The 22,880-nt window shown below is 40.4% G+C and overlaps 1 protein-coding gene across 1 annotated transcript in view; it reads left to right on the forward strand.

The window, feature by feature from the left end:
• The window catches only part of LOC132397309 (serine/threonine-protein kinase BRSK2), a 967,719-nt gene that overhangs the window by 942,466 nt on the left and 2,373 nt on the right, over window positions 1–22,880 (forward strand). The gene's annotated exons all lie outside the window — the stretch shown is intronic.

A 22,880-nucleotide genomic window follows, 5' to 3' on the forward strand; every position in this document is an offset into this window, starting at 1 on the left:
AAATGGGTGACCACTATTTTTAAACAGTGTCCCATTAGTTTGAGATTCCCTGGTAAGACAATCCGTATCTGGAGCCACACACAATCTACTAGAAGAACTCAAAAGATTGAGCAGCATCTGTTGGGGAGAAGAATTGTCTATGTTTATGGCTGAGGCACTGAATCAGCACTGAGAGTGGAAAGGGAAGAAAGCCAGTTTAGAGCAGAGAGAGTGGGGGAAAGGTGAGACAGGGACCAGTAAGTGATTGGTGGACTGAGGAGGGGTGAATGGTGACAGACAGATGGAACCATGGGGAAAGGGCAGGGATGGAGATGGAAAGTGGATGAGAGGTGATGCAAACAATGAAGGGAAAGCAGGCCCTTATTTCCCCCCATCCCCCATCACCTATTTTGTTCCCCTTCTGGTTTCATACATCTACTGCCTGCACATTTTACTCACCATATCCCCTCTTCCACCTACTTTCCATTGTCACCTTCCTTACTTATCAGATTCCAGTAGCTTTAGTGCAACCTCTTGTCCTGCCCCCACACACCTTCAATCTTCCATTCTCTCATGGCTCCGTCTGCCTTTCATCTGCTTCCACCTATAATCCATCCCAACTCCACTTTACCCTGCTTCGGTCCATTAATCACCTCCTGGTCCCCCTTTCACCACTCCACCTCTCCTCTTCATACCGACTATCTTTTCTCTCCACTCAGTCCTGGTGTAGGACCTTGTTTCGAACCATCAGTGGTCCACAGCATCTGCTTGACCCTCCAAAATCCTCCAGCAGATGATATTTTGCTCCAGATTCCAACAACTCCAGTCTTTTGTGTCTCCAATCCTCTCCTTCGATATCCTTGCGACCCATCAAGATCTTATATATTTCAATTAAGTCCCTCTCCCTTCTGAATACCAACAAATACACGCCAAGCAAATCCAACCATTCCTCAGGAGAAAATTCATCTGTTACAAGTATTAGTCTAGCAAATCTCCTGACTGCTTCCAGGATATTGAATATTCTTAATTAAATAGACAGAGTACACAGTATTCCAGCTGTGATCCCACCAACGCAATATTTAACTTCTGTTAGCCATTCCCCTAGAAATAAATGATAACATTCTGTTAGCTTTCCTCATTACTTGCTGTGCACCAGCCTTTTGTGAATTGTAGACTAAAGCACACAAATCCCTCATCATCTGAAAGGGTTATAACCTTACACCATTTAAATAATATGCTGCTTTTTAAAGAAAACTTTTCCTGCAAAAATTGACAATTTCTCTTCAGTCCAATTATGCAAGATTCACCTGGTTTTTGCCCACTCAGTTTACTTATCTCTAACCTTTTGTTGCCTCATCACATCTGACTTTCCAACCTACCTTTGTGTCATCAGCACATTTTGCAGCTGCAGCTTTGGTGCATCCATCTATTTTGTTTATATAAAGTGTAAAAAAAAGACTATTGCTCCTGTACTGAACCGTATGGCACCCCATATCTTTCCAATCAGTAAAAGAGACATTTTTGCTTTCTCTGTTCCCTGTTGGAGAACCACCTCATATGATGTGGCTACTGGAAATTTAAATATAGCCCACCCATTGTTTCTCTTTACCACTTCCCCAGAAAACTCCATCGTGTTAGTCTAACTTGACTTCCCTTTCAAGATGGCAGTGTGTGTGGACAAGTGGCCACTTCGGCTCCAACAAACTCTGAAATTTCTTGTCCTGTTCATCTTTTCTATGATCAAAAAACACTGCTGAACATTAAAACACTAATACTGCACGTGCACCTGGCTAGCAAGCGGAATAATGAAGATGCTGTACTGCTCTGGACTAACACAGGGGTGGGCTCTTGCTCCGCACCACAGTCTACTAGAGCAGCTCGAGGAAGAGGCTGTCAGAAGCAGTGCGCTCGAACGCGGAAGCGCGGTAAGTGCGACAGTATTAAAGTGAGCCTTAAAGCAGAATCCTGCGGGCCCATGCTCCCGTCGATTTTACCCACTAGCCGATGACTAGAAAATAAACTGGATTGCTTTGCATCTGCATCTGAACCAGTGGGAGACGAGAGACTGTTGCGCACTCATCAAGACACCATTCCAGACTCGGTCATCCACCGAGAAGGCCTAATCTCCATTTGGACAGACAGAAATGCGGCAACCTTCGGCAAGACCCGTGGGGGCAGTCTGTGTGTCTACGTCAATGAGGACCGGTGTGTGAACACCTCAGTAGTAATGGCCCCTGCTCACCCCTGCTCACCCCTGTTCCACCTGCAAGTCAACCAGAGGAGAGAATACATTTGACCAACTTAGACCAACATTCATGGAGTCTACAAGGCTGCCTCCCCATGCCCTCACCTTGGTTACTCAGATCTCATATCCATTCTGCTGATCCCTGCACATAGAACAAGTCACCGGGAGGTCAGGACCTGGCCAATAGGAGCCAGCTCAGCACGGCAAGTCTGCTTCAAAAGCACAGAATGGAGCATTACCTACGATCATCACGTAAACATTGATGGTTATGCAGATCGGTGACTGACTACATAGGAAGGTGCATTGAGGACGTTACCCTAACTAAACACGATATCACCAGGCCAAGCCAGAAATCTTGGCTGATTGCAGAGGTTCAAGCACTGTTTAGGGAGTGGGATGCTGCCTTCAGATTGGGGGATAAGACAACTCTAAGGTCAGCAAGAGCTGCGCTCTCCCTTGCTAACAGAAGAGCAAAGTGTGCACACGCACAGAAAATCCACAGACATGTGGTAAGGTATCCAAACCGTAACTTATTGCAAGTCCATCCTCCACATCAACAACAGCAATGCCTCCCTTTCTGACAGGCTGAATACGTTCTATGCATGATTTGACCAATTGAATGACGTAACATCGAGATGCAGCTAAGGAGGGGAGAGCCCTAGCCATGGTAAACCCATGCACAACTGCAGGACTGGACAGCATGCCTGGTCAGGTGCTGGGAGACTGTGCAGTCCAGCTAACAGAGGTCTTAACAGGTATCTTTCATATCTCTCTGAAACGGTCCACTGTCCCTGCAGGCTTCAAGGCAACCACCATCATTCTGGTGCCCAATACATCAATGGTAACAGGCTGAAATGATTACTGCCCAGTGGCACTGACAATCTGACAATCAGGAAGTGCTTTGAGCGGCTGATAACGGTTCATCTAAAATCCCACCTTGCAGCTATGTTGGACCTTCCCCAGTTAACCTTTCACTCAAACCAGACCGCTGATAATCCGATAGCTTCTGCCCTCCCCTCCATCCTGTCCAACCTGGAAAACGATACCTTGTATGCCAGGATGTTGTTCATTGACTTCAGCTCAGCATTTAATGCAATCATTCTTCAGAGGTTGATGATAAACCGTCCTTGTTGGGACACAACACCCCTTTCTGGAACTGGATCTTGGACTTCTTGACAGAAAGACCCCAGTTATTCTGAATTGGCAGCAACATCTCAAACTCCATCAGGCTGAATATTGATGCCCCCAGGGCTTTGTGCTCAGCCTGCAGCTGTTCCTGCTGCTGACTCACAACTCCACCGCTAGTTCCAGCTCAAACTACATTGTCAAGTTCACTGTTGCTACTACAGTGCTTGGCCTCGTCAACAACAACAATGATTTGGATGCACCATCAATAACTCTCGGAGACGTGAGTTAAGGTAGGCTTTTATTGGTTGGAAGAAAGCACCGTCAGCAGCAAGCGACCACCACACAACATCCTGGAGACTGAGGAAGGAGCAGTGCCCCAATCGCCTTTATACAGGGGTCTGTGGGAGGAGCCACAGGAGCAGGCAGCGGGGGGTGGCGGGGGGGTGTCCAGACAGGTATATGTAGTTCACCACTCATACAGAGAGGCTTGTCAAATGGTGTGAGAACTACAACCTGAGTCTCAATGTGGACAAGACCAAAGAGCTGATTGTGGACTTCAGGAAGCCACAGGTCGACCACTCTCCATTGCACTTCCATAGCTCGGCTTTGGAGGGAGTGAAGATCACAAAGTTCTTTGATGTGCACATAATGGACAATCTAACCTGGACCCACAACACCTCCTCATTAGTCAGAAAGGCACAGCAGCATCTCCACTTTCTGAGAAGATTGAGGCATGCAAGGCTCCCCGTCCCCATTCTAACAACTTTCTGCAGGAGCATTGTTGAGAGCGTCCTGCCTGGCTGCATCATTGTGTGTTATGGAAGCTGCAAGCAGCAGACTGCACAATCCTACAGATGACTGTAAAGGGCCATCGGGCTCTCCCTCCCCACTATTTGTGATATCTCCGGGGAACGTTGCAGATCCCTGCCACCCATCCCAGGATCTCTTTGATCCACTACCATCAGGAAGGAGGTGCAGAAGCACCAGGGCTAGTCTTCCCTCGGGCTGTGACTGATGAATACCCTGCCAGCACCTGGATAACAAACTGTACTGCTTACTGTTTACCTGTGCTGTGCTTTACTAGGTGCATTTTAGATCACATTTTATCAATTTATTTATAGTATAATATTTTGGTTTATGTGCTGTGTGTGATAATTGTTGTGAGGGTGAGGATGTTGTTTTGTCTGGATGTATATTGTCAGATAACAATAAACTTGAACTTGAACCAAACCATATTCAATTTGCCTGATGACCTTGAACTACAGAGAAAGCTGCAGGAAAACAAAAAATAAGTCTAGTGAGCAGCAGTTCTATAGGTTAAGTCAGCTTGATAATGAGAGAGGTCAGAGGAGAATGTCCAGACTAGTTTAAGATGACAGGAAGGCAACAGTAATTAAATTAATCACACGTTGTAACAGTGGTGTGCGAAAGAGTATTTCTGAACGTACAACATGTCGAACCTTGAAGTGAATGGGCTTCGACAGCAGGGTCACAAATGTACACTCTGTGGCCACTTTATTAGCTGCAGGGTTTCTAATATCATGCACCCATTTACCCTAATCCAGCACTAATCCTATTTTATTTCCCCCTCACCCCCCGAAGGTACCTAATAAAGTGACCACTGAGTGTACGTTACTAACTCCGCTGGTTGGATTCCACAGGTGCTGTTCTTATGAATAGGATCTAATATGATAAAAATTGGATAATATGGTAATATAAGAGATGTGAGGAAGTTGCACAGTGTCTTGGTTTTGTGATGATCACAATGCATTAAACATCAGGTTTGGGCTCTAACATGTTAACAAGTGTTATCCCAGCAATGTACTCTTGAGTAAAGGACTACCTGCAGTCAGCTTGGTGTTTATGATGCCCAGTACTTTAGAAGATTTATCATTTTTATTTTTTAAAAAATCCCTGCTGTCAGCCCTCAAACACACAAGACAATCCAAAACCAGAAAACGCTAGGAGCACAACATCAGCGGACGTCGGACCTTTCATCAGGTTTAACACACAATCATAAGGAGAAAGTGGAATATCACATACGGTTTCACTCAAAGGTGGTTAAATGCTTTGAAAACGGTCTGAAACCGAAGGGATCAAAATGCAATGGAGTGAAAGAAGTAGTGTTAACAGATTCTTATAGCTTCTTTAGTTGAGTGAAGAAACAACAAAGCAAAGGCATTATCAGATGAAATGTTTTGAAATAAACCAAAGCAAACAGAACAAAAAATAACTAGCATCAAAAAAACACAGTTGAATTTGTACAAGTTATTCTGGAATGGCATAAAGTTAGACTCCATCAGTTTGGTCAGGAGTAATTCACCGAAGTGTGTGTGAACCTTCTGGGATTCCATATTGCATTGACAATGCTCATACATACAGATAAGTTGAAGCTAGTGCCTTAGTCTTTTTTTATTGTTCGATATGCGACTGTCTTGCTGTATGAATCCCAGCTGCAAATTGCTCTCCCACACTCTTCCCCGATTCATTTTCGCACTTTAGGAAGTTAGGTAGCTGGATGGCTAATAAACTGTTAATATTAGATTTCAGCCCTTTTTCTCAAAATGAGGGCTTAGCGTTAAGATATACTACCTCTCGTCTAATTTACCCCAGTGCAAAACTGATAACATAACAGTAGATCCCTGCCTCTGGAGACAGGAAGATAAAGAACTGCTGCAGTGCACCTCAGTGAGATGTAAATTAGATCTCTAAAATAGGAAGGGCATCCTGTGTGTCAACACTGCACTTTATATATCCAACCAGAGCTCTTTTAATTTATGTTTTTGATTTAATGCTATCGCCCACCTGAAATCTTGAAGTGTTCCCTAGGGGGATCTTCCACACATGTCATGAGTATGCATGTGAAGAGCTGTTCTGAACTCTGAAGTCTTTGTCTGATCAAAGTCTCCAAAAAAGATGTTACTTCATGATTGAGTTCTGAAGCATTGAAATAAATCCATGGTCTTTGAAATTTACTGCAGCTAAAGAATTATTGCCTGGAAATTGGATATCTCTCTTTTAAAGCACTGAGCATGTAAAATTCAAATTTATCCAGAAAAATTTGCATTTCTCATTGAAATCATGGCAACTGCATCATTTAATTATTTATTACAGTACAGAAGGAGGATGTTCAGCCCATTGATTTCACATAACTCCCAGCAGAGCAATTCCATGAGTCACAATCTGTTTCTCCCTGTTTCCTTGTAACTTATACTCTCTCACATTCCCACCAGCTCTCCTTTGATTCATTTTGCCAATGCCATTCACTAGGATACAACTTACTGTGGCTAATTGATTGAGATGTGGGACGAATCGGGGTTACATGGCCGATGCCCAAGCAGAGAGTGTGCCTACAAACAGTACCCCAAGTCGGTGTCAAGTGGGTCTCCCCAGAGCTGTAGATAATTTGTTCAGCTTCTGCGTTACTCCCTTAATGTAAATGCACCAGACTATTCTCCAGGGTTAGGTATACAGCTAATGAACCCCTGCCCTCCTGGCCATGCTGTCTTTTCACTGCTGCCATCAGGAAGGAGATACTGGAGCCTTAGGCCCCACACTATCAGGTTCAGGAACAAGCATTACAGGTAGACAGGGAGGTGGAAAAGACATTTAGTACACTGACCTTCATCAGTTAGGCCACTAAGCATATAAGTTGGGACATTAAGTTGCAGTTGTATAAATCCTTGGTGAAGCTGTACTTGGAATACTGCGTACAGTTTTGGCCATTCTGCTATTGCAAAGATGTGGGAAGACTGGGAAGATTGCAGAAAAGATTTATGAGTATTTGCCAAGACTGGAGGGTTTGAGTTACAGGGAGAGGTTGGCCAGGTTAGGCCTTCATTCTTTGGAACAGAGAATGAGTGGTGAACTTATAGAAATGTTTAAAATTGTGAGAGAGATACATGAAGTGGGTGGTAACATTCTTTTACCCAGGGTAGGCGAATTCAGAAATAGGGGCCATAGGTTTAGGGTGAGGGGGGAAAACTAGCTGAGGGATAACTTTTCACACAGAGAATGGAGAGTATATGATATATGCTGCCAGAGGAAGGGGTTGAGGCAGATAGAATAGTATTATTTAAGTAGCACTTGGGTGGGTACATGGAGGGGTGACGCTTAAGAGGATATGGGCTGAACACAGGACATTGGGACTCGCTGGGTGGGCAACTTGGTCTGTATGGACTCGTTGGGCTAAAAGGCCTGTATCTATCCCATACTGTCCTTTGTCTCTATGACCCTAAATGGGGAAATAACTTCTGAGAATAGTATGAGAAACTTGTATGCTGATTTAATTTAGAAACATTTGAAACATTTAGCACACCGAATGTTCGTAGGGAACCTGGTACTAAAATATTCGCAGATGACCTAATTCGGGCTCAGGGTTTCATAAGTAGCAGAGCAGCTACCTCGCTGCGATCTACTGAAAGTCATCCTTCGAGCCAAACTTTTGTCGGCCGATAGATCCTACCCACCTGTCGCACTCCTTGCTCGGTCAGCCGCTCTCACCCCACCCACAACTAGCCACACCTGGCCAAGGCGTCTGGCGGCGGGCGGGCGGGAAGCTGGAGTTCAGGGCCAGAAACTGTCTAATGAGGTAGTGAAGCCCTCAAAACTGCTTCAGTACCTTGTGTCCAAGCACCCTGCACTCAAAGACAAATGCGTTGAGTTTTTTGAGCAGAAAAAAACGTGAGCAAACGGGACAGAAGCAAGTGCTGATAGCCACGTAAACTAAATTGCAGAATAGACTGGACATAAGGAACCCCCTTCAAGAATGGCTGTATTCCGGTTGTGTTTAACACCACCACCCCCCCCAGGCAGTCTGCAAGAATATTGTCAATATTAAACCGGTCCGTGGTGCAAAAAAAGGTTGGTGACCCCTGCACTAACTCACCACACCACCACTACTTTATAATTTTCTGTCAGTCACCTATGTACAGACATTCCTGTGCTTAGCATCACAATCAGCCTATCTCTATAAGCTACCTTATGTGTTTATATTTATTGTGCTTTTTATTATTGTTTTCTTTAAGTTAATTGTGTTTCTTTTTGTGCTGCATCAGATCCAAAGTAACAATGATTTTGTTCTCCTTTACACTTGTGTATTGGAAATGACATCGAACAATCTTGAATCTGCTTGCATCTTTTCATTCTAGCAATCCAAATCACATGCCTCCTCACCTCCATACCAAAAGTTTTCCACAGCAAGCAAAATAACCAGTTATCAACTGGCAGATTCAGACAATAAACCATCAATCCTTTCCGGAAGAAGAGTTGCTTTACCAAATCATCATAATGCTGTCGAAAATAATCTGATTAGAGAGGGAAATGGAATACTCAGAGCTCAAAGCAAAAGCTGAATATGGATCCATAATCAGTTTTTATTGACACTCTGGAGATCTCAGCTGTTGAAGAGCCTCCCACAGATTTATTAAAGTTATTATAAATATTGTGTTTAAACCCAAAGTCGATATTGATTTGATAGTGCTGACACCTGACAGAGGTTTTTTTCAATCCCACTCTTTCTTAACTCTAAACTCACTACTGCTGCAGCAGATTTAATTAAATCAGAAAGAATGAAAACAATAAAGGTCGTGGTAGAATATCTTCTATGCTGAGCCTGAGGAGACAAGAAATAGTGTTTTAAACTGTAGCTCACACAACTAAGATTGATACTGCCCCTAATACCTAGAGAAGTCATCAGTCATTGCATTGCTGAAACATGAGATTTCCATGGCAACCTTTCAGCTTTCCACTCCACCAGTAAATGCCCGGATATAGCAATCCTTCAGCATCATTTAAAATGAATCTGTGCTCGGTTTCTGTTAATCTATATTTAGAAGGACATTTTTCCATCAGCTTCCTTCCATTAATAAACAAAGAATGTATGTTTATTTTTTTAATAAGAGACCTGTAAAGGTCCTTTAGAACCTATCAATGACATTACTTCAGCTGCACAAGTGGCCTCAGCTCATAATCTAGTAAAAATTCTTACAGATTTTGATTCATAGAGAGTAAACAAGTGTATAATCAGTGTCCCTATCCTCAGTCCACAACACTTCAATATTTTTGTATTCCTCAGAGCTGATAATTCTTTGTGGCATTTATTACTTTTTTACATATTACTATTTATGAGAGGCATCATATTGCATTTTCTTTTTGAAGGTTTAATTGAAACTCCACCAAATCCATCTTTATTTGAAAACCCTAGGAGGCTCTGAAAGACTTGTATCTAATTAAATGCTATAATAAATGTCATCTAATCCACCTGAACTTTGACATGTCATCTGACTTTTTTATAATTTGCCAAACAGTATTATAGCATTACTGGTGTGCTTTCTGGTGCTTAATTTCTATGATTGCTTTTTTTTTCCCATTTTTATTAGTGTTCTGATTGCCATTTAAAGTTGTTAGCCTTCACTCGATAACATTCTCAGCTGTGCATCCTCATCATTTGCACATAATCTAGGCTGACATTTCAGTACAGTGGTAAGGGGTGCTACAATCAAATGAAGTGTCACAATAAGACCCCCTCAGTATCTTCAATATATGGAAAAACTCCCTTGACTCTTTCAGATGGCGATCTGGGAACTTCTCCCCAATATACCATCTAATATTTATCCATCAACCAAAATCACTAAAAGGCAGTTTGATCATTTATCTTCCTTCAATTTTTGCTCTACAGAAATTGCCTGCCATTTTTAGTTTCCTTTACTACTGTGGTTCGACTTTAAGAGTACAGTAGTGGCTTTAAAGTGCCTTAGGATATTCTGGGGCTATAGAAAGCATTAAATAAATATAAACTCCTTTTTTCCCTCTTAAATTCCTATTGGGATTTGGAGCTCTGTACTTTTTCATCAAGGATATTTTGCACCATAAAGGAGTTTCTTTACGAAGAAGGAACAACGTTAATAAATGTCTCCATCAAAGACCCATCCTCCTGGTATTAAAAGCCTGAAAATGAGCCACTCATCTGAAAAAGGAAATGACAATCAATGAACTTACAAAAGTTTATTAATAATAAAACACTTTTCACTGAACTGATTGTGGCATAAATGAGAAACTAGAATGTCTCTAGTAGAAGATAAAGTTTGGTTCATTGGGAGCTTTTGATCACGTCCATTCTAACCATCAGATAAGTACAACCGTTTACAAGAATTTCTTCCAAAAGATATTAGTGAGTTTAAAAAAATACTTGCTTCTTTCCTAGTCCTTTCCTTCCCTCTTGCTCTTTTCTTTAACAATCTCTTTAGTTTCCTTCTCACTTTCGTTCCCTGAGGATATATAGTTCGGATACTTTACCATAGTTTACTTCTCATTCTAGGGCTTCCCTGGTCTGTTTTCCTTTTTTAAAGTGGGGTAGTTTTATAATCCACTGGTATAGTTTTTTAATCCACTGAAAAGGTATAGTTTTTTAATCCACTGAATAATAGAAGTGTTTAAATTGAATCTACTTTTGGTATGTGAGCTGTTTTGTTTCAGCAAATGTATTCAATGATTGACCACAGAAGCTTTCTTTGCATGTGAATATAATTTTCCCAAGAAACATAAGTATAACATATTATGGAGCAGTCAATTTGTTGACCTTGATTATATTTGTAACTGTAGTCTTTTCTTTTAAATCCCTCATAAGATTGGAAATGTAATGCTGGAAAGTGACAATATTGATTATTTTTAAACCTTATCCATTTGTTGGGGAAAGAAAATAGTGAAACAGCAGTTTGGAGCATTAATCTCTCCTCTGGTAGACGACTCAAGACAGATGCTCTGCTCCTTTGTTGTTTTCTGTTGATATAAAAGCAGGTGATAATTTCCTCAGGGTTTCACCAAAGTACAAGTTTTCTTTCAGGGAAATTCCTTGGCCTCATCCGCAGGTATGATTGTACCTAAATTTGAAACTGTATATACATTGTATGTCGATGATTTAGATGATAGAATTGATGGTTTTGTGTCCAGGTTTGTGAACTGTAGAAAGATAGGTGGAGGAGGAGGTAGACCAGAGGATGCAGGGTGTCTGCAGAAGGACTTGGACAAATTGGGAGAATGGGCAAAGAAGTAACAGATGGAATATAGCTTGGAGAAGAGTACAGTCAAGAACTTTAATAGGAAGAATAAAGGCACAGACTATTTTCTAAATGGGGAGCAAATTCACAAATGAGAGGTGCAAAGGGACTTGGGAGTCCTCGTGCAAGTTTTCCCTTAATAACTTGCAGGTTGGGTCAGTAGTGAGGAAGGCAAAAGCAATGTTAACATTCACTTTGAGAGGACTAGAGTACAAAAGCAAGGATGTATTGCTGAAGCATTATAAGGCATTGGTCAGACCGCACTTGGAGTATTATGAGCAGTTTTGGACCCCTAATCTAAGAAAGTATGTGCTGGCATTGGAGAGGGTTCAGAGGAAGTTTATAAGAATGATCCTGGGAATGAAAGGGTTAACATATGAGGAGTATTTGATGGCTCTGGGCCTGTACTCACTGGAGTTTAGAGGAATGAGGTGGGATCTCATTGAAAATTATTGAATCTTGAAGGGCCTCGATAGAGTGGCCATGGAGAGGATGTTTCCTATATTGGAGAATCTGAGACCAGAGAATGAAACCTCAGATTAGAAGGACATCACTTTAGAACAAAGATGAGGAAGAAATTCTTTATCCAGATGGTGATGTATCTATGAAATTCAGTGACACAGATGGCTATGCAAGCCAAGTCAAGGCATATTTAAAACAAATGTTGACTGGTTCTTGGTTAGTAAGGGTGTTAAAGGTTATGAGGAGAAGGCAGAAGGACGGGATTGAGAAGGAAAATAAATCAGCCATGATGGAATGCCAGAGCAGACTCGATGGACTGAATAACCTAACTCTGATACTATGTCTTGTGGTTTAAATTCTTTCAAAGAAATACAGGTGATCATTCCAGTCCCTTCAGAAAGGCCAGCAACAATAATAAGTGGCAGAACTGTGTCTGCTTGTTGGAACAGCTAACCAGGACAATTAGCGTTAAATAATTGGAGTTGTCAATAGGTATCTAGAAAATAGTGGCATACAACTTTCTTACCAAGTGTCTCTTGGCTGAAGATGGTGACTGTAGGAGTATGTGATTTCAGATCAACAGACCAAATGTCACTGACTGATGCCAAGTGGAAATGCTGGTGTTCAGCTAATTCAACTATACAAAATCACAACCTCCCACGCAAAAGCTATCAAACAGGGAAGTCTGTGAGCTATGGATAAATTCAAAAAGCTGAACCTGTTGGTTTGCTCTAGCACAGCACTCATCTTGGGGAAAGAAAAGAAAACACTTAAGTGTCACAGCTGAACGCAAGGCTCTCTTGATCATGATAGGGGATTGTAGAATAAAGAATTCGGAGAGAAGAAAATGACTGGTGACTTCTTAAAACTTATTTGTTTTACTTTGCTGACATTTATTTGTATGTTTTAAGTGTTCTGTGCTTAAAAGTACATTCAAAGCATTTAATTTATTAAATTTAATAATTAAATCTACTAAATCTATTTAGTTAAATCTACCACGGCTGGTGGTGCAGTGGCATCAGCACTGGAGGTCCCTAGTTCGAATCCAGCCAGCTCCCTTGCATGCTCTCCATCCATGCCTGGGCTGAGTGTCGAGCTAGCAACTCAACCTCGTAAAAAAAAAACCTGGAGAGGGGTGGGCTCCGCCAGGTTTCAGATGCCCAAGGCACACCGTACAATGAGCAATCACCAAAAAGATCGGTGCAAAAAGCATCCCGGCGACTCCACCAGGGGTTGTGCACACTACTACTTAGAGTTGGAAAAGCTTGGGTGGGGCGTTTGCCATTTGGCAGGCCCTTACTGCTGCTCTGTTGTAGACCCTGTTATTGTTCAGACCATTGCTGTTGGACTGCAGGATGCTTCAGTTTGTTCTCTGCATCAAACCCACATCATCTGATGGGATTGGCTTTGCTGACTGCAAAGCTCTAAACTCAAACAAAACTCTTAAGCCCTATCCAATATAGATAGCTACAAGTACCTTCACTAAAGGGATGTTATACTGTAGCCACCTGTTCTTCAAAGGCTAGATCATCTACTCAGTTATCCTCCATGGTGAGGTTACCTGCCAATACACACTATTTGAGTGGTGGGTCCTCCTCCCTACCAAGGAGGAGATGCTTCCAACTAACAAAGTAGTTTAACAATTTATTTTTAGTAATACATGTTTAAATTTAGATAACGTTCTTTAAAAAAACATTTAAAACTCAGAAGTTTCCATCTCGGAAACATAGAAAACCTACAGCACAATACAGGCCCTTCAGCCCACAAAGCTGTGCCGAACATGTCCTTACCTTAAAAATTACCCAGGCTTACCTTAGCCCTCTATTTTTTTGAGCTCCATGTACCTGTCCAGGAGTCTATTAAAAGACCCTATTGTATCTGCCTCCACCACCATCGCCGGCAGCCCATTCAACGTATCCACCACTCTGCATGAGAAACTTACCCCAAAATCTCCTCTGTACCTACTTCCAAGCACCTTAAACTGTGCCCTCTTTTGCTAACCATTTCAGCCCTGGGAAAAAGCCTCTGACTATCCACACGATCGATGCCTCTCATCATCTTATACATCTCTATCAGGTCATCACTCATCCTCTGTCGCTCCAAGGAAAAAAGGCCAACCTATTCAACCTACTCAACCTATTCTCATAAGACATGCTCCCCAATCCAGGCAACATCCTTGTAGATCTCCTCTGCACCCTTTCTATGGTTTCCACATCCTTCCTATAGTGAGGCGACCATAACTGAGCACAGTACTCCAAGTGGGGTCTGACCAAGGTCCTATATAGCTGCAGCATTACCTCTCAGCTCCTAAATTCAATCCCATGATTGATGAAGGCCAATACACCGTATGCCTTCTTATCCACAGAGTCAACCTGCGTAACAGCTTTGAGTGTCCTGTGGACTTGGACCCCAGGATCCCTCTGATCCTCCATACTGCCAAGCGTCTTACCATTAATACTATATTCTTATAAGATATTTACAAATTACAAATGATTTTTAAAAAAGAAAGATTTTCAAGATACAGGTACAATTGCTAAAGGCTAAAAAGACAGTCCAGTGAGTTACAGATGAATGAGTCATCCATTGCAGAAATCAAAAGGTAATGGAATCGATTCGAGTTCACCCTGCCTTTCTGTCATTCTTCTCAATGGTCCTTGACCATTCCTCACAAGCCAGGCTGCTCTTTTACATTTATATTGCTTTTTTTGCCACTTCAGTGACTTCACTCATGTGATATCTTTTCAGGTACCTTTTCACACAGATTTTCTAAAAGCTTCTGAGTTCCCAGATACCTACAATTAATTCTGTGAACCTGACTCTCTGAGTACACAGATCTTCTAATTATTGATAGATCAGCTATTTGATGTTCTTGGTGATATTATCAGTCTGGTCTCCAAGCTTCCTTGAACTAAATAACCTAGCCAGTGTTGTCTGGTCAATTAACATAACCCCATTGTCTTGTACGACATCTCTCAAGCAGTCAGCCCCATGCTGTAGGCCAGCAGCCTGTTCCTTACTTACATTGTGGTTTGTTTACAAATGTGTCCTTTTAACTTCAGACTGAGTATTACTTGCCATTAACATTAAGAAATGAAGACAGGCTCCTGTTTACAACAAGAAACTGAACAAAGAATATTGGTTGAAAGTATAACTTACTCAAAAACAACTCTTTGATCCTTGGATCAGCTGCTATATTAGAAAGCTGAGCTTGACAAAAAGATTCCCCAGCCCTGAACAGTGAATATCTATCCCTGTTAAGGGATTAGGTTTGGACATAAAGACCATAAGGATTAATAAAACAGCAGTAAATTGTGTTCTAATATATTGGTATAGGCATTGTCATTGAGAACATTCAAAATGAAAAAATATATTTTGACTGGAATTAGATTTGGACATTTCTTAAGGATATAGAAGAAGGAACAGACTTGTTCCTTATACAAAGCTAACTACAGCAGTTTCATTTCTCATATTTCTCCAAAACTGATATTATTGATGATGATGATAAACTTCATTAATGATGTTAGGCAAAGTCAGAAAAGTCACAGATCCCCAGTATTGAAGATATAAAGAATGCCTTTCTTGTAAATACAGAAATGCTTTGCACGATAAAATGGTGCAGTCAAGGGGTATGTCAACACTCCTCCTAGAGATGTAATGACATGTAGTTAACATTAACCTTGATTAGCATCGTTGTTACATTAGTGTGGCCTCTGGAAACTATTTGAGTCAGGGCAGTCGACAGCAGTCTATTACTGATGAAAGGTCTTCATGGCAGCCCAATTAAGAATTAATGAAACCATGACTCAAGTTAGAACAGCAGTTCTTGATATCTCACTGCTATAAGAGTGACCCTGGACAGCTAACTAACCAAAGCTCAGTATAAAGACAGCACCCTCATTTGTGTTGTTTGAGCAAGCTATATTTCTTAGTGAGAATTACAACCGCATTCCAATAAAGGCAGTTAAATATTCTTTGTTTAGCTTCTGAAAGCTTTATTACTTAGAGAACATGCCAGGATTCACCTATAGAACTTTGTGATACTATAAAATCAAAAGAACTACTGCACTTCTTAATTTTTTTGTTATAAATTTACATTTCCATGGCTTTGATAATTACTTCTATTGCATAATATGAAAAATAATTCACTAATTTTGCTTGTACTTTAACTTTTTAAAATTATATTATGAGGTAGAGTAAATTTAATATTGATCTTACATTGAATTGAAATCAATGCTAATATGATAGTAATTGTAAGGATTGTATTATGTTGTAATGATGGTCTCATGGGTCCCAGAGTACACGACACTTTGTCCATTTCCTCTCTCTTGCTCATTTGTATAATTAGCTTGAGTCTGATTCTCATCCCTAATGTATCAGCGGAAGCTCATCCACACCAATTGGCTCTGTTCCCAGTTGCTGTCATTCTTGCTGAAGCTCATGATTGCGTACCAGCACCGTTTGGGAGCAAAGCACTAGACCTCTTTTGGTAGTGTGGTGTCTCGCTGCAGGACATCTGTGCATCAGAGTCACATGATAGAGTGTAATCAGATTATCAACAGAAATAATTGATAACTTAAGTTTGACATCATGAGGAAAGAGGCATCAGATCCAACATGTTTGTTAGTATTTCAGAACTTACAATCCAGGTTTCGTCAGCGAGTGAGACAAATGATTGTACAATTTAAATCATAGTTCAAAATGTTAGAATAGCTGTTAAGGAAATAAATTTAAGAAGAAGTATTTGTGAGAAGGTTTGCATTTATTTGATGGAACTTTAGGATACCCCGAAGTGCTTTACAGCCATTCAAGTGTTGAAAATGGTGTAATCACTATTGCAACATAGGAAATGTGGCAGCCAAATACTGCACATTGACAGAATTACACTAATGATGAGACATTTTGGTTAATATTACCAGGACATCAAGGAGAAATCTCTTTTTTCTCTTGCTGCAGGGTCATTTACATCAACTTAGGAAGATAGATAGATCTGTTGTTTAATGCTTCTTCAGAAAAGGTAATCCTTCATTGTTTCATTCCATATGTTTTAAAATAATCAAATTGTTTACTCACAGTAGATTCTATAAGTGAGGAGTGTTATATAGACCTTGGATTATCTTAATGTACTCTGAAATAGGTACTCAAGAGCATTATTTCTTGCATTTGTTGACAAACTTTCTGTAGGCTTTTAAGTTAGAAAAAATTAGAGTAATTATTATGTTACTTTGGTATATTTCATACAACAGGAGATCTGAGTGGACAGAAAGGGCAGCTGTGTATGTACTTATCCAACAAACTAGAGAAATCTTCAGGAAGCGTGCACAGTCTAAACCAGAGAGTATCTGTGCGGTTTGCTCTATGCCAAATAAAGTACAGTGTAAAGAGAGAAGTAACTCGAATAGGATGAAAAGAGAGGATATATCATTTGCCCAAGTAGATTTTGCCAGCAGTGCCATTGGGAAAGTAAAAGTTACAAACGATGTGGAGCTGAGAATGTTGTTGAAGCTTCGGACTCACAATTACATGTGGAATCCAACCATCCCGAGCTGAGGCTCGCTGTCAGATGGGTTATTTTGCAGCAGGAATAGTAACAAATCACAGCACTGAGTGGAAACTTGAGTATACAGTACAAGTCATTACTTTTCCTTTTTCATTAAGGGTGTATCTGCCATGTAATGAGAGTAGGTTGAAGCCATCCCACATACTTCAGTACTGGGGTATTTTTTGGCGAGATGCTGACTTTGTGCAGCTGTTGGAGAAACAGGCCAGTTCAGGCAGCAACTGTCTGATTTCCACAATGTCCTCTTTATTATTTGCCGGCATAGAATGCCTTGGAGTTATTTTACTGCAAAGATTGAGTCATTACATATTTAAGAACATAAGCACATAAGAAGTAAGAGTAGGAGTAGGTTATGTGACCCCTGAAGTCAGTTTCACCATTCAATAAGATCTGCTCTTTGATCACAACAATTTCCTGTCAAATCCTCATAACCACAATCCTCCTGTGGTCCCAGAGTCAACCATCTCAGATTTAAATAAATTTTTGACTCAACATCTCATACTCTCTAATGTAAATAATTCCAATTCTTAACTAGTCCATTAAGTAATTATAAATTTCTCTTCATTTTGGGCATAAGTGTATGATCTTTCACTCTGTGACCTGTAATTCAAGGCTCTATGACTGTCAGAGACATCCTCAAAGCATCTTCTTAACAAGCGAACTCTGAATGTAATATGATCAAATCATCCTACACTCTTCAAAACCTCAGGGAATGTTGTTTCAATCTAGTCAATGTTTCCTCAGAAGACTACTCAGTGAATCTTTAGTATACATCTTCTTATGACAGGTATATCACTACTTGAATGAAGAGATCAAAACTTAGGACAATATTCCAAGTTAAATTAAAGCCAGCTTATTGCATATCATTATTAATTAATGTAGTTTCCATTGGGTCCACAAAAAAAAGTCTGAAATAAAAATAGAAACTTCAGGAAACACGCAGCAGGTCAAGCAATATATGTGGAGAGAGATTTATGTTTCACGTTGATGATTTTTCATCAGAATTAATAAAAGGTTTTAAATCACAGCGAAGGGACAAGGATGGAAAGAAAAAAGGGGTTATCTGTAATACAGTGGACACCAAGAGAAAGACACCACACAGCAGTTAGTGCTGTTGTCAGAAAAATCGAATGACCTGGATTCAAAGTCAAAGCGAAGTTTATTATCATGTGTACAAGTGTGTGTATACACAGGTACAATGAAAAACTTAATTGCAACAGCATCACAGACACATTATCATATAAACAGCATTCACAAGAAAAAGTTAAACATAAATTATGCTCTATTTTTACATGAAAAGAGCATAATTAGAACAAAATAAATCATGTCCATTTTAGTGCAATGTGATCAGAATGATCACGTCTTGCTAAACCGTAGTGGTAATTAGAGTTACACCAATTGTTTCAAAAACCTAGTGGCTGAAGGGAAGTAAGCTGTACTTGAACCTGGTGATGTGGAACTTCGTGTTTCTGTACCTCCTGCCTGATGGTAGCAGCAAAGAGATGTCATGGCCCAGGTGATGGGTATCTTTGATAATGGATGTTGCTATCTTGAGGTAGCACCTTTTGTAGATATACCAATGGTGGGGAGATGTATGTCAGTGATGCATTGGGGAGAGGTCAGTGAACCTCTAGAACTTCCAGAGTTCATGAACATTTGAATTGCTGTACCAAAGCATGATGCAAACAGTCAGGGTATTGCAACAGTATATCCGTAGAAGTTTATTGGATTGTGCAGTGAGAAGCTGAACCTCCTTAACCTTCTAAGAAAGTAAAGACACTGGTGTGCATCTATGTGTTGGGTCCAGGATAGATCATCTAATATGATAATTGCTAGGAATTTAAAGCTGCCAACTCTCTCCACTGCTGATCCCCTAGAGCATACTGTTGAATGTTCATCCTCCTTCCCCTTCCAGAAGTCAACAATTTGCTCTTCAGGTTTTCTGAGGTTGTGCAAGAAGTTGTCGCTGTGACACCACTCAACCTAGTGTCCTGTCTCACTCTGGTAGGCATCACCACTTGTGATTCGTCGAATTACAGTTGTGTCATCAGCAAATTTGAAGATGGCATTGGAGTTGTACTCAGCCACACAGTCAAGTGTATATAGTGAGTCGAACAGGGGGCTAAGCGTGCAGCTTTGAGCTGCATCTTTGTTCATGATCAGCAAGGGGATGTGCTGCCACCAGTCCTCAGTGATTGAGGTCAGCCTGTGACGAAGTCAAGTATCCAGTTGCAGGGGGAGGTGCAGAGGCCTGTGTCTGAAAGCTTGATGGGATGATTGTACTGAACCCTGAGATGTGGTCAATGAATTGGAGTATGACTTCCTGTTTCCAGAAGATCCAGAGCAAAGTGAAGAGCCAGAGAAATCACTTCTGACATTGACCTGTTGTAGCAGTCAGCCAATTAGAGTGGATCCAGCTCATCTTTGAGCATGAGTTGACTCATGTTGTTACCAGACTCAGGAAGCACTACATCATGGTTGACATAAGAGCTACCAGACACTAGTCAGCGAGCCAAGTCGCTATGCTATTCTTGGGCACTGGTACCAAATGTGCATTCCTGAAGCAGATGGGTACCTCAGACTGGAGAAGCAGAGGTCAAATATGTCTGTAAATACTGTCGGGTTCAATCCTGATGTCTATTGCAGTGAACTTTACACATTTTCACTGTGATCGTGTCGGTTGCCCTACATCCAAAGGTTGTGCTGGTAGGTTATTGATTTGCTGTAAACTAACCCCAGTACAGGTGGTTAGCAGAAACATCAGGGTAACGTTGATGGGCACATGAGTGAGAGTCGATTTCAGAGATGTATAAGTACAAGGGAATGGAACTGACCAAAATGCTTACAGAGCCAGCCTAGATTTGATTGACTGAATGGCTACATGGGACAATATGAGAAGTATGTGTTACATACGAAGCTGGCTGACATGAGATGGTAGCGGCTGAGAGAGGATTGTTAATCACTGGTGATCTTCCTGGAGTAAGTAATGAGGACACAGGAGAGAAAATGAAACAAGATTAGAACTGTGAAATATAACCAGTGCAGAGGCCATTATCTGAACTAAAACCAGAAATGCCTTAAATAGGCATTAAATTGGGATGCATCCATGGAAAGAGATGCTTAAAGAGATGTTAGATTTGTTGATTTTTGCATGTATGTGTATGAAAATAAAACTCTGTGATTTTTGGCTGCTTTCCTTCAGATAGCATCAATTGAGGAACTACATGGTGGGAGGAGAGAGTGCTGATGCTTTTGTTTAGCTTCTGAGGTCACTTTCTTGGGCGGTTACAGAGAACTTTGCAAATCGTTCACCTCCAGAGCAAAATTTACTGTGAAATTGGGATGGAATTGGGATGAAATTACTTATTACAGGTGGATATGTGAAAGATAGCTTAAAAACCTCGGCTGTGGAATCAGCAGCTGGAATCCAATAAGGTAGTGGAGAGATTGTTTTTTTAAATGGTACAACACTTGGCAAACATAATCCAGACTTAAGAACGTCACAGCAAAAAAAACCTGTCACCACTGGGAAACAACAGTGGCAGTTTGAGCTGCAAACCGGCAAATGGATAATGAATAATTGAGTGCTATCTGTGTTCCAACGGCCAAAATAATGAGGCTGTGCTGCTGGATAGTGCTCCTGTTGCAGAACTGGGGTGACAGTGCCTCCCTAACATGCATAAGGTGTAAGAGTCCTCTTTCTGACATGTTTTGGGTCTGTAGTCTAATTTATATTAAGTTTACAATCCCAGTCTCTAACCTTGTCTCTTACTATCACATCGCCTCAGATCAACTCTGCCTGAATGTTCTTTCCGAAGCCAATCCTGAATTTTGGTCCTTAGCCCTATCAGCTTTGGGACATGGAAGGCTCCATTCTGGGAGAACATATTCCAGTTTATCACACCAATGGTGTAGATTTGTTTAACATTAATACTACTTTACAGTGCTCAAAGTCTATTCAGCTCTTTATTCCTCTTATTGTGACAGGAGAAAAGTTTAAATCAATGAGTGAAAAGAATATAATTTGATTGCAGAATAATCCTAAACGAGACCTGGTTTTGTTCAGAGAAAATCAAAATCATCTGCAACTAACAGCAGAATAAAAATAATCTGCAACAAATCAGTATTGTTTTAATGAATAAATAATAGAATAATATTATTTTTGAATAATATAGTTTAACTGAAAAAATAAGGAACATTTTGGTTTCATTTCTTAGTCTTTATTTTAACCAGAAAACTTTGTGGTATAGTTCAAGATTTACTAACAGGCCAGTTTTCATAGTAAACCGAAGGGCTGATTAGGTAGTAGTTAACTAGTTGTTGGTCTCAGCCTCCTCCCTCCCCATCAAAACAAATCTTTATAAAAATCAATGTATTAATAACCTGTTTATCACTGTCAGATTCAATAAGTACAGTACTGTTGGTGTGATCAGAATCTCCATATCTGTGTTTAGCAGTTTTTTTGGCCACTTGATCATGATATATTTTAGCAATTTTTGAGTGCTGGCAATTAGCTTCCAGCACTGACTTCCCCCAACGTTTTCTGGGTTATGAACCAAATAGTGTTTTGGCTACTTTCTGATCTCTCCCCATGTTGCAAAAAAAGGGGCTAAGTTCAAGCAGTGTGTTAGGAGAGATCATGTCAAATAGAAACACAAAGTTTGAAAATAAATCTTTTTAAACAATGAAAACATTACTCTTCTTATTAAAAAATCCAAAAGAATTAAACCATGTAATTAAAGAAACTTTAATTACATGGTGTATAATGGATGATTATTATATGCATTCAGTAAAAAATGAGTTTGGTCTGTTCTTTCTTTCCTTTCCTCCTCTTCAAACACATTCCATGGTGAGAAGCAACAGTGAGCCTCTGTTATCTTGCCCAAATAATAACTTCCTTGGCATGGATGTGGATGGTGAATGTTGCCAGACATTTGGTTTGTGGAAGCGGTGAAGCAAGGGTCATTGTCAGTGGTCAAGGAATGAGCTTGATCATCAAAATTCAGTTCAGTTCCACCTTCACTAAATGCCAATATATGTATTCTTCAGTATAGCTGGAACCCTAATATTAAACTGAGTATAATTAATGATCAAAGAGCCATTGCTCCATGAAATTCAGTTCCACAATGGGAAACATATTTTGCAATTTGGCCTTCAAGAATAAAATTAAATGGCAATCATAATGGAAATTGCTATGGATGTGCATTTGCAAATTAATTGTCAGTTTTATTAAGTCATAAACTTGGTCATACAGAATATTAATTAAAATAGCTTCTGCTTTTAAGTAATGGTGTCAGGGGTTAAGGGTATGGCATATTATGGGAACCAGTTCAAGAAATTGCCTAAAATAGTTCAGTAGCATTGAGATACTAAGCATTAAATATGTTCAAAACCTTAGTGATATATGAAACAACATGCACTCATTTGACTCAGTCACATTTAGTAACATAGA

This window comes from Hypanus sabinus, chromosome 7, assembly GCF_030144855.1.
Source record: "Hypanus sabinus isolate sHypSab1 chromosome 7, sHypSab1.hap1, whole genome shotgun sequence".
In the NCBI taxonomy this organism is placed as follows: Eukaryota; Metazoa; Chordata; class Chondrichthyes; order Myliobatiformes; family Dasyatidae; genus Hypanus; species Hypanus sabinus.